The following is a 12,710-nucleotide window of genomic DNA, read 5'->3' on the forward strand; positions in this document are numbered from 1 at the left end:
TCTCCTGCATGCCGGTTAGTCACTGTCAAAGCCACTCTGTCTGTCTCATGGCGTCCCCATGGAGCACAGCCTTGCCTGGCCCTGTGTCATCTTCATGATGGCTGGTGTGCTCCCGGTCGCACTTGTGATCGCTGTGTACTTTGAGTGCCTGCCGATCTCCCAGCAGTCTATTGGACGATGTTCTGTTGTGATCCAGGCAGCTTCCATCGGCTGATTTTCAGGACGAGATTGTCAGCTTTCTTCCAAGTCCAAGTCTAACAGCTTTGCAGCCAAAACCTGTCCACTAGGGGTGACCTTGTTGGTATTTGAAATACTGGTGCATAACTTTCAGCATCACAATGACACATGGACCACCACAGTAAGACACACTGGCCGGCGGGTAGCAGCCCACAACTCAAGAATGGAGTTAAAGAATTATTGTGAGTGCCACACGGGATAATGTTCATGACACCCATACAGTCCTGGGTTGAAGACCAGCAAGACCCAAGAGACCATCGTCGGGAGAGTTCATGGGACGAGAGAGAGTGTTACTGGGCTGTACAAATAAGGGAGTTTGTGCCAAGGTGAGACAAGCCCTTCGGACTTGAGAGATATTAAAATCTTCCCATTATGAAAGCACATGAAAAGATGTAGACACTCACTTGTTCAAGAGAGAAATAAGAAACTGGGAATGTGCTGATCGCCACAGGTAAATTATACCATAGAAAAGATTCTTTAACCAAAAACCCCAAAATGCTCGAGATGAGCAAAGATAACCACCCCACCCAAAAACAAACAAACAAATAAATGACCACCCTGCGATTGAGACGGTTGTTAGAGGCTTTTGAGTCTGTTCTAACTCATAGTGACCTTTTCCACAGAAGACAGTGTAGCCTGTTTCTGTGTCACCTTCGTGATGGCGGGTCTGGTTGTGTCTCTTGTCTGGGCTATCTTGGCAAGCAATCTCATTGGGGGTTTCCCTCGTGAACAATGACCTTCTGCCTTTCTGACCACGAGTCTTTCTGAGGACACGTCCAGAGTAAACGAGGCAAAAGGTCACCATCTTTGAGGCTCAGGAGCATGCTGGTCGCATTTCTTCTAGGATGGATTTGCTTACTCTTCTGGCAGTCCAGACTTGTGTTAGTCCGGGTTGACTAGAGAACCAAATTCATAGACACTCATATGTGTATAAGAAACAGCTTTATAGAAAAGAGCAATTGTGTATTGAGAAAACATCCCAGCCCAGGCCAGATCAAGTTAATAAGTCTGATATTAGTCCATATGCCCCATGCTAGTCCATAAAGTCCTCTTTAGACTCACGCAGCACATGCGATGATACTGAATGCAGGAAGATCACAGGCCAGTGGGTAGAAAGTCTTGTGGGTCCAGTGGCAGTGGAGGCATCTCAACGCTGGCACAGGTCTCCACGTGTCTCTTCCAGCTCTTTGAGTATCTCAACAGCCGGAAACGGAAGGCAGAGAGAGAGAGGGTCTGGCTGCTAGTGAGCTATTTATCTCCGTTGCGTCTCCAAATGAGGTCATCAAGCAGCGACCTGATTGACAGACTAAACCCCACCCCTTCGCTCAAGTTGACAGATTATGTAACCGCCACAAGAGTATACGTAATATTCTTCACCAACATCGTGGTCTGAATGCATCGATTCATGGTGAGCAAGCAGACACCATATGTTCTCATCCATTTTCCCTCTTCTGGCTTTGTCTGTTTACCATTCCTCGGACTTTTTAGGTGGGATCAACATCTCCCACACATCACACTCCGGCAGCTTGTAAGACCAACTTTAGACAGGAGCTAACCTGGGAGAAAATTTCTTTCAACTTTGTCAGCAATTTGACATTGTTCTGCCTCTCTCTCTCTCTCTCTCTCTCTCTCTCTCTCTCTCTCTCTCTCTCTCTCTCTCTCTCTCTGTTCCTTCTGTCTACCTTCCTGGCTCTGAACACTGGGACGTGAGTTCAGTCATCATTGCTCCTGAATCTCCTGCATTTTCTGACATGTCCAAATCCGCCCTTTCTTTCAGCTGGAATTCTTAGAGTAGCTTAAGTTTGTAGAGCCCGGGTTTCATAGTGGGTCCCCGTGCTGGGATCACAAGGTCAACACGACCAAACACCAGATGCTCCACGGAAGACCGACAAGGCTTCCAGCTCCTGGAAAGAGTTACAGCCTCAGAGACCCAGGGGCAGTTCTACTCTGTCGACAGGCTTGCCATGAGTCAGAACAGACTTGATGGCAGGGAGTTGGGTGCCCTTTGGTGGTGGGCTTCCTCTTCCTACCTGTGGCGCATCCCCAGTGACACATCTTAGGGGAGCAGATGGGGATTCAGATATTGTCTACACAGACAGATCAGGGGGACTGGACTTTTTAGAAGGACCTATTAGTTTAAAGTCATTATAGACACTGAAAACTGCAAAAACAATAGAGAAGTTCTATGTACCCTTTACCCAGCTTCGCCGCGTGGCCACATGTTTTATGTAGCTGTTACTGTTCTTGTCCGCTGCTGGGGAGTTGGACCCCGACTCATGGGGACCCCACGTGCAATGGCATCAGACCCTGCCTGGTCCTGCACCCTCTCCATGACCAGATGCTGTTTAGACCATAGTGAGCCATAGAACTTCCACTGGCTGATTTTTGGAAGTAGCACTCCAGGCCTTTCTTCCTAGTCTGCCTTGGTCTGGAGGCTGTGCTAACACCTGTTTGGCATCCTAAGGACACCTGAGACCCCACGGAGAAATGGGTGGTGGACTGTACGTGCGCTGCACTGATTGGGAATCCAAATGGGTTTCCCCCATGCAATGTGAGAATCCTACCACCGAACCACCAACACGCCCATTTTAATGTACTTTTAAAATGTATGTTTGATTGTATTACGGCCTGGGAAAGGATCTGGAGGCGGCTGGGGGGGTGGGGGTGGGGGCGTGGTATAAGGAGGATGGAAGATTTGGGCATTTGGCCCTTGTCACACAAATTTTCCTCGTTTCTCCAGCCCCTCTGCGACTGTGTTCACCCATTCTTGCTTCCCATAAGGCACTCTACCACGCAGGGCCTCAGGCGTTTAAACCCACAAGGAACCTGCTGCAATTATATTGGGCTGTGCCAGATTCTTGGGGAAGGCTGGAGAGCAGTACAGGGATCAGGACCACCAGCCGTACTGTGGAGTCCTGGTTTACAACTGCCAGCACCAGCACCAGCACCATGACAGGCTGTATAAAACCAAAGTCTGGGGGAGGCTTAAGCTCTAATTTCAGATTCCTGGACACTGAGGTAATTCTTTCAGAGAAGGCATCACCTGTCCCAGACTGCCAGTAGGGTGCAGCGCCCACCACCCCTGATTGACTAGTCAAGAAAATACACGCGAAACTGCTTGCCAACCACCACTGGACAATGTTGACGCCAGAAGTTTTCTCCAATAAATTTAAAGAACAGCGACACTGGACTGCCCCCCGTCCCTGGCCCCATAAAAGCCCAACGAACAAAATACTCGGGGCTGATTCCCTTTTGGACGCTGGGTCCCCACTGCGCTGGGCAGCGGAGGGAGAAAGCCCTAGCTCGAGCTAGCGAATAAACTGCTTCTGCATCTCAACTGATCGTAATTCTTCCGTGCGCCCAAGGTGAGCTCATGTTCCCTTCCCCAGTCCAGCCGTCCGTGGTCAGGTCCTCTGGGTGCTCCCGTGGTAAGGGATGAATGCTTTGACATGGCTTGGCTTCCATGCTCTGTCATCACTTTGCTCTGAGTCCTGAGCGAGAGGTTCACATGGATCCTACTTCGCGTCCCGTGCCAGCTCTTGGGAACCCCGGGGGTGGGGGAGGAGATACAGGCTGCACGGGTTGACAATGGGCTCTGGGCACACCTTGCTAATGGTGGGAGAGGAGCCCCACCTGTCTGTCCACAGTGAAAGAGGAAGGTTGTTTGTTGTTGTGTGTGCCACTGAGTCAGCTCCGACCCCCAGCAGCCCTGTGCACAACAGAATGGAACAGTGCCCCGTCACCTCACAATTGTGCCTACGCCCGAGCCCGTTGCTGCAGCGCGGCGTCCACCCATCTTCCCCAAGGTCTTCCTCGTCTGCACCACACCCTCTACTTTCCGAAGCATGATGTCCTTCTTCCGTGACTGGTCTCTCCTGACAAGATGTGCAAAGCATGTAAGACAAAGTCGGACTATCCTTACCTCGAAGGAGCATCCTGGCCCTCCCTCTTCCAGGGCAGACCTGTTTGCTCTTGTGGCAGTCGGGGGGATGGTCAGTGTTCTCCACCAGCACCACAGTGGAAATGCATGCATGCACTTCAGTCTCCCTTCCACATGTGAAGGAGGCCGTTGAAAACACCAAAAGTAGACGAGTCCCCTCAAAGGGAAATTGGGGAGTTTTTAAGAAGGACAAATGTATGCCAGGTGCCCCTCAAGTCAACCATGCCCACTACAAGGGAGATCCCGCCCCCATTATAAAGCTCCTCCGCAACACCCTCGCCAGAAATGGCTGTGACCTTCCTCGGGCCCACACAGACAGCCCTTCCCAGGAGCACTGCGGCTCCTCGGGGTCAAGTTCCTCAGTGTTGGTATCGGTCCTCATCTTGACGCTAAGCAGGAAATCAAGAAGAACTGTGCACAAATAAACCCTGCTGTGCCAGAGGCAGGGAATTTATTTTCCCAAATTCTCTGACATTCACACATAGCCAACATGTGGAGGGAATTGCCTCTGCCTCTTGTTTTCTTTTTCTTTCTTTCTTTCTTTCTTTCTTTCTTTCTTCCTTCCTTCCTTCCTTCCTTCCTTCCTTCCTTCCTTCCTTCCTTCCTTTCTTTCTTTCTTTCTTTCTTTCTTTCTTTCTTTCTTTCTTTCTTTCTTTCTTTCTTTCTTTCTTTCTTTGACTGTTCTTCCTGGAAGGGGCAAAGTAGATGGAAGTGGATTGGGCTTGGGCTTGCTGAACATATAGACAAAGCTTCCCCGCCCCCCAACTCTTAAAAAGTGTATCTTTAATTATTTTTCTATTTTGACTGATTATAAACAATCAATAGTAAGCATTTTTCCTGAGCATCTACTATTATTCCCAGCACAATGGTAATTAATTTAAGGATAAGTAGAAGATGCATATTACATGCTCCTGACCCTTAACAGACAAAGTTTTTAAGGAGCCCATGAACTTGCAAATAACAGCTACAGAGGGTTTTAATTAACATGAGTTGGGGGGGGGGGGGAAAGTCACTTGACCTCTGCATGCCCTTCTTTCAAAAGGGGGATAATGAGCTGGGCCACCTGCCTGGCTCACTGAGGTGCCTCCTTAATGAGACAGGTGGTGGGAGGTGCTTGTAGCCCCTTGGATGAGGAAGGGGTGACGGGGGAGGAAGGGAAAAGAGCTCAGAACTGTTAACAGTGATGATTTAGTCAAAGATCTTATTACAGCTAGACTCCCTCTGGTGACCAATTTGGCGCACTGTATAAAATACACTGAATTAACTGGTTCCTACAGCTTCTCAGTAGCCAAGGAGGAGCTAAGTGGCTGGGGGGGTTGCCTTTACTGAACCACCGGGAATGTTTTCTTCTCTTGGGGACCCTGCTATGTCTGTCAGTCCTGGTCCTCTCCCCCTCTGGGGTGTTGGTGGTTGGCTGTCCCCAGCAGCTTGTCCTTTAGAAGCGGGAGTCTTCTGTGCTGCTGGAAAGGGAGATCTGACCCACCTTCCCCTCCCTCACTCTCCCCCGTAAAGTGTTGCTTCTGCTCTGAGCCTCCGTTGCTCCTGCTTGCAAAAAGGTCTCCGTCTCCCTGCCCCTGCTGAGATCCGTAAATTGGGGGCTCCATGGTGGGCTCACCCTCCTCCCATGGGAAGAGACAAGTATGCTGGGACTCAGGAGGCAGTGTACAAAGCTCTCCATATCTGCGGCGTTGTCATTGGGCCAAATGATGTCCCAAATCCATAATGCTCTCACGAACGCCACACTGCCTCATCTTCTAAGGCCTTGGGAGGTTCCAACGTCGGCACTTACAGTAAAAATTCTGTTCAGCCAAAATTACCCTCGAAACCCCCCTACATGGCTTCTATGGTGGGTGCATGACCGTTTCTGGCAGCCAGCTTTGCCTCCAGCTCAGGACAGATAATGGCTTCTCTAGTTGCGTACAAGCTGCAGAAACGGGTGTGAAAAACAGAAAATGTTCAAGGCTGGGAGAGAGATGCTCACGGTGGGAAAGGCTGAGCACTGTGATGGGAAAGATGCAGGCGTTGGGCCAGAAAAGCCAAGGATAGAGTGGGGATCAGAACCCTTCCTTTACCCAAGTAGCAGGCTGGGTGTTGGCAGGGAGGGACCCAGGCCTGGAGGACCAGAGGCCAGCAGGTTGGAGGAGAGACTGTACATCTCTGGCTATCTCTCTTCAGCAGCCCTACCGAACCCTGCAACCAACCCACCCTCTTTCCTGCTCAGCCCTGCCTGCTGTAGAAATGCCCTTCCCTGGGCCTGCGAGAAAGGGTCAGGTCATGGCGTCTGTCACCTGCCCTATCATCACATGCAGAGGTGTGAAGGACGGGGAGACTTCAGGGAGATGGAGGGCCCTGGGGGATGGATGGGTTTGCTCAGACCAAGAGGATGGGTAGATTCCTTTCGTGGGGCTGCCATAATCAATTACACACAGACAGAGTGACTCAAACTAGCAGACATGCTCTGGTGGCTACAAGTCAGAAAGAATGTGTTGGGCAGGCTGTGAACCCTCCACACACTTGAGGGAGGAACCCATTCTTTGGTTTTCCCAGCTTCTGGGGTTCCTACCTTGGCTGGTAGGAGCAAAACTCGAATCTCTCTCTGTGCCTCCATATGGCCTTCTTTCCGTGTGTCCGTGTGTCTGTGTGTCTCCTCCTAAGTCATTGGATCGGGGGCCCAGACTAAGGCCAGCATGAACTCATCTGAAGACCCTTCACTCGTTGTCCCTATAAAGAATCTATTTCCAAATGAGGTCACACTTTGAGGTCCTGAGTAGACGTGGATTTGGGCAGGGACAGAATGGGGGTGGCCATCTAGCTTAGAGCGATTGGGAGCAGGACTGGAGCAGCAGGAGCAAGAACGCTGAGGGGGGCGAGGAGAAAGCTCGGGACCTGTTCACAGACCAGGCTAGACGAGGAAGAAGATCCCAGAAGATGGAGTCAGGCGACCCAGGGCCACATACCTGCAGGCTCCAATATCAGGCTAGAGAGTTGGGCTTGGGCCTTTTGTACATGGATGGGGAGGCAAAAGGGGTCCTTGAGTAGGAATTCGGCTGTAATCCAAGTGGACGTCTCTACTTTTAAAAGGCCAAAATAACCGGACCCATGGTGACCAGAGGCCTCCCTGAGACTATGGCCTGAAGCATTCTTTAAACCTTGACCTAAAAGGATTCCCTGGGGCCGCCTTTCTGGTGCAATCACAGTGCGGCATCCCACATAAATGAAGTTAGCTGTGAGAACAGCGCTCAACAAGACGACCCTCTGGATCACAACAGAAGGCCAGCGTCCACTCCGAGCAGAGACCAGATGATTTGGGAGGGGGGCTGGTAAGAAGACCAGAACGCTCAGGTGGTGCAATTAAAATATAGCAGAGACAATGTGGACACTTGGGGAAAGTGTAACTGAAGTCACCGAACCACTTGGGGGGACGTGGCCAAACAGGAACATGTAAAGTTCCACCAAAAAGAATTCTTCCAGTTGGTGCCTGCACTGAACTGTGTGGAGATGACCATAGCTGACCTCCTCTGCTTCCCTAGTGCCACGAGGCAGGGGTCAAACATGATGCCACCCTCCATCTTTCTTGACCTATTCTGACACCAACAGTTCCTCCCACAATGCTCTACTTCTAGAGCACTGGGTTCAAGAACTCATTGCAGTGGTCACCCAGAACTCCCAAACCAAATGTTAGGTGGCCAGCTTAGGGAAAGGGGGTGTCCCTCACATGCCTGCAAATGCCCCCATAGAGGAGGTTGGAAAGAAATCAGGCAAACATTAGACACCGATGAAGCCCCCAAACTGAGCATGCTCAGAATCAAGCCCCGGAGCCAGATGGGAGGTACACCTGGTCGGGCCAAACTAGGCCCAGGCTCATGACCTCACCCAGGTAGGCTTAACTCAGCCAATGGTGGAACTTTACATGTTCCTGTTTCCCCACAAAAGGCGATACATGGCATATTTCAGTCAATACAGTTCATTAAAGCTTCCTATGATTTACCATTCAGTGTTTTTTTTAATGTACCTGTTACTATCATAAGGGGATAGTATTCACATCAACCATAGCTGAATATAAAAAGACCAATCAGCATCCAGATTAAGTTCCCATGGTACAGATATATATATTTTTTGCAGTAGTTGATCATTTAATAGTACATGATTTTACATTTACCCAGTAATTGTAATTCATGAAGTGTCATTTTACCTCCAATACTGCTGCATTCAGCACAGTAGCTGCTTTCAACACAGCAGCTGCTTTCTACACAATGGCTGCTCTCTATATATGTGTGACTGGTCCACATAAGTACGTTATGGTTCCAACTGTGTCACATATACCTGTATTTGTACGGGGTATATATGATGGGGTTGGCGTGATGATGTGATCACACTGGGTACTCGTATGTGGGCATATCTGCATGTAGGTGGATCCACCTGGTGACAGGTAGAGGAACAGTGTCTCAGTTCCTGAGACCATTGGAAATATGTTTTCCAATGGTCTTAGGTGACCCCTTTGAAAGGATCATTCAACCCCCAAAGGGGTCTCAACCCACAGGTTGAGAACCACTGTCACACACAGAGGAATGGCTTTGATGGAGATGTGGTTTTTGTCTTTTAGCCAACCGTACCCCCCAGGAAAAATGAAATAAGATGTCTTAAGTCACATCCTCTAGTAAAGTAGTCTTTATTAGGGTGGGATACATCCTGCCATAACCCTTTAACAGAGAATACCCTCCAAAATTGAATAATAGCCATTGACATAGAGACCAGAATTAAAATACATCATATAGGAATTAATGACTGAAAACATCAATCACTGCTGCCAAGTCAATACTGACCCATAGAGACCCTACACTCACTGACGCCAAGTCAATACTGACCCATAGAGACTCCCTGTGGGTTTTTGAGATTATAGCTGTTTAATGGGAATAGAAAGCCCAGTCTTTCTCCCGCAGAGCTGCTGCTGGTTTAGAACTGCCAACCATTCAGGTGGCAGCCCAACCAGTAACCACTATACCACCAGGGCTCCAAAACAGGGTACATGGCCATATTAATTGACTACATCTCAGTGCTTCTAGAAGCCCAGTCAGGCAGTAGGATGGAGGCGGAATGTCATTTAGAAGGCAAGAGGCCCACAGGAACCCAGCCTGGAGGTAATACAAGCCAGATGGGGTGATGACGAGGCCCTGGAGAGAGGAACATGGCAGAGGGATGTGGTGTGAGTGGTGTGCTCAGAGCTAAGGACCTGGGAGCCAAACTTCAAGTCCTTCCATGCAGCACGCTATTGACGACCAGGCTTCCTCTGCATACCAGGAACAAGTCATCACATGTTAAGTGGATTTTCTTGCATCAACGATCCTTTTCAACAAAAGTATTCTAGGCCCTAAAAAGTCAGGAAATATGTGTGAAGTGATGCAACATCTGGCCAAGGAATGAGAACTCTTCCCTGCAGCTGAGGGTCTCTGGGCTGCACGAGTACTGTGGCTTAGGTATTTTCCACCATCACTGCTGCCCACACAGTAGGTGCACCCTTCGCCGGGAATTCCTCTCCAATTTCGAGATTTAAGTGCGCTGTATTGAAGCTGCAGACGCCCCTGTGACTGGAGGTTAATGAAAGGGCTCATGCTAAGACATTTTCTGCCTTGGGGTCGGAAACCAAAAAAACTGAGCCCACTGCCATCAAATCGATTCCAACGCACAGTAGCCCACGTAGCATTTCTGAGACTGTCCATCTTTACAGCAGCAGATAGCCTCATCTTTCTCCCTCGAGGCGGTTGGTGTGCTTGAACCACTGATCTTGTGGTTAGCTGTCCATTGCTTATCCAACAGCACCCTCACAGGGGATCCTTTGAGGCTCTGGATCAAACTCCAAACTGTCATTGAGTTGATTCTGACGCATAGTGAGTGACCTGACTCAGAACAGGCTAGACCTGCCCCTATAAGTTTCTGAGACTATAACTCTTCACAGGAGTAGAAAGCCTTGTCTTTCTCCCAAGAGGAGCTGCTGATTTCAAACTTCTGACCTTGCTGCACAGGGACCAAACTAACAGTCTCCTTGAGCTTTCCTGGAGTGTTATTTGATTCTTGCAACGCAGCCAACACATATCACGGAAATCCGCCACATGCCGATTCTAGGGCCTGGGGATACAGCAGTGGATAAAAGGACCGAGTCGCCGTCCTCGTGGAACCTTCATTCTAGACGAATAAGCTGGACAACCAACAAATGAGTTCAAAAGGCAGCATGTTGTGTTGAGATCAGTGCACTGGAAAGCAATGAAGCCGTAGGATGTGTGTAGGAGGGCCGGGGTTTGCCATCTGCGTTTGTGGTCAGGAAGTCCTCGTGTGCAGGTGATACTGGAGCAGAGAGGGAGGGAGCCAGTAATGTGTGTCCTGCAATCTGCATGGTCAGCAGTTCGAAACCACCAGCAGCTCCATGGGAGAAAGACTGGGCTTTCTACTCCCGTAAACAGTTACAGTCTCAGAAATCCACAGGGGGTCGCTATGAGTCAGTACTAACTCGATGGCAGTGTGCCTGGACCCACAAGGCAATAGCTCACAAACAGATCCTGTTTGGTGTTGAAGGAAGCGCAAAGGGGTCATTGATGCTTGTGCAGAAGGAGCCAGTAAGCTGTAGGAGCTGAGGTCCGAGAGGCACAGGGCCTCAAAGGCCACGAGAAGAACTAGCCCTCCAAGTGAGAAGGGAGTCCGTGAAGCGCTCTGAGCAGATGATGACATAACACAACTTGCGCATCAGCAGAATCCCTCTGGTTGTTAGGCACCCACTGCCCAGGTGATGGTTGGTGACTCAGACCAGAAGGGTGTACTTTAACAGAAGCGTCGAACGTTACAAGATTAAAGTCCAGAGCTCATGGGGACCCCATGAGTGTAAGATCTTCAAGACAGTGACCCTTAGGGAGCGGATTGCTGGACCTGCCTCTGGAGGTACTTCTGGGCGGTCAGAACTGCCGTCCTTGTAGCTAGTTGTCAGCCTCAACTAACACTGACAACCAGACCCAGGGCATGTGGGCTTTGGAGAGGCAGAGAGGTCAGATTTTAACACCATGGACTGTTGTTGGAGGGGCTCTGGTGGCATAGTGGTTATGCACTGTGCTGCTAACCAAAAGGTCAGCAGTTCAAAGCCACCAGCCACTCCACGAGAGAAAGATGAGGCTTTCTTCTCCCACGCAGAGCTCCAGCTCTGGAAACCCACAGGGGCGGTCCTACCCTGTCCTGGTGCGTCACGGGGAGTCAGAATTGGCCCACGGTGAGTTTGTCGGTGTTGGGGGGTTGTTTTGCTTGGGGTTGAGAGCAGCAATGCCCAAAGCAAGTGCTCACTCTTAGGCCTGGCCCTTTGAGTCCAGCCTCAGCCTCTGGTCGTCAAGCTGAAGGAAGAGTCGCTGCAGCGTTTGCTGTGGTGGAATACACATCTCACCCTGTGGATAGCTGCTTGTTTGTTTGTTTGTTTTGTTTTCTTGACACGCTGGAAGATGCGACTGGGAACTTCATTAGCGGATTCTTCCCTTAGCAGTCTTCATGAGTCACTGGTATGAAAGAAGGCTCCTTCAAGAGTCTGGTAGTTTTACTTTCAAGGACAATACCACCTGCTGCTGCCCTCTAGCGGCTACTGCGACAAACAGCTGCCGGAGCTGTTCATCTGGCATTTTCTGGGCGTAAGCCATCCATCCACTGAGCCAGCAGACCTGCACGAAAGAGCCCTCCGAGAACGGAAAACCGAGAAGTGGTTCTAAGTGCTCTTCAGAGGGCAGCTGGCCTTCCTGCCCAGAAGGGACGTGAGATGGGACAACCAAAAGCTGGCTTTCCATTCCTGCTCCACCGCGGTCTCACCGCTTAACTCACAGTGGGAACCTGAGCAAGACCCGTGCCTCAGTTTCCCACACATGAAGTCATTAAACTAGATGGTTTCCCATGCCCCCCTGCTTGCTTTGACATCGTAAAGAGCTAATGAAATGTGTAGGTTTAATGGGTCTGGTTGCCAAGCATCCCAAATTCCTTTCAGATCCCAACACCCTTCTTCCCAGCCTCTCCAAACGTCCCTCCTGGGGTCTAGGCCCCGCCCTCTGGCTGTATGGGACATCATAATGCGAGACACCATCCACCTTTCTTGCTGGGACCTGTTTTCTTCTTTCACACTCATCACTACCATCAAATAATTGTCAGGGCCATCAAATAATGATATTATCATATTAATCATATTATCATATTAATCATATCTCCCCACATCTCTGAACCTCGTTTTCTTACTGCTAACATGGGATTAACAATAATATTTGCTTTTGTGGATTAGAAACGATTTATGCACATTGTCTGGGATATTCCGTGGGATACAAAAAGACTTTTCCGCAGCTTGTCTCCCCCAATATATGTCAGACCTCGGACACTGCTCGCAACACTGGGAAGCAAGCTGGTTAGAACTTATCTCCTGGAGGGCAGTCAGTTATATGGAGTGTTCAGACTCTAGCGTCAGTCCCACCGCAGGTGGGGCCCACTTCCTGCTGATAAGGATAGTCGGTTTGCTTTCCTGAGGGAG

This window comes from Tenrec ecaudatus, chromosome 17 (assembly GCF_050624435.1).
Source record: "Tenrec ecaudatus isolate mTenEca1 chromosome 17, mTenEca1.hap1, whole genome shotgun sequence".
In the NCBI taxonomy this organism is placed as follows: Eukaryota; Metazoa; Chordata; class Mammalia; order Afrosoricida; family Tenrecidae; genus Tenrec; species Tenrec ecaudatus.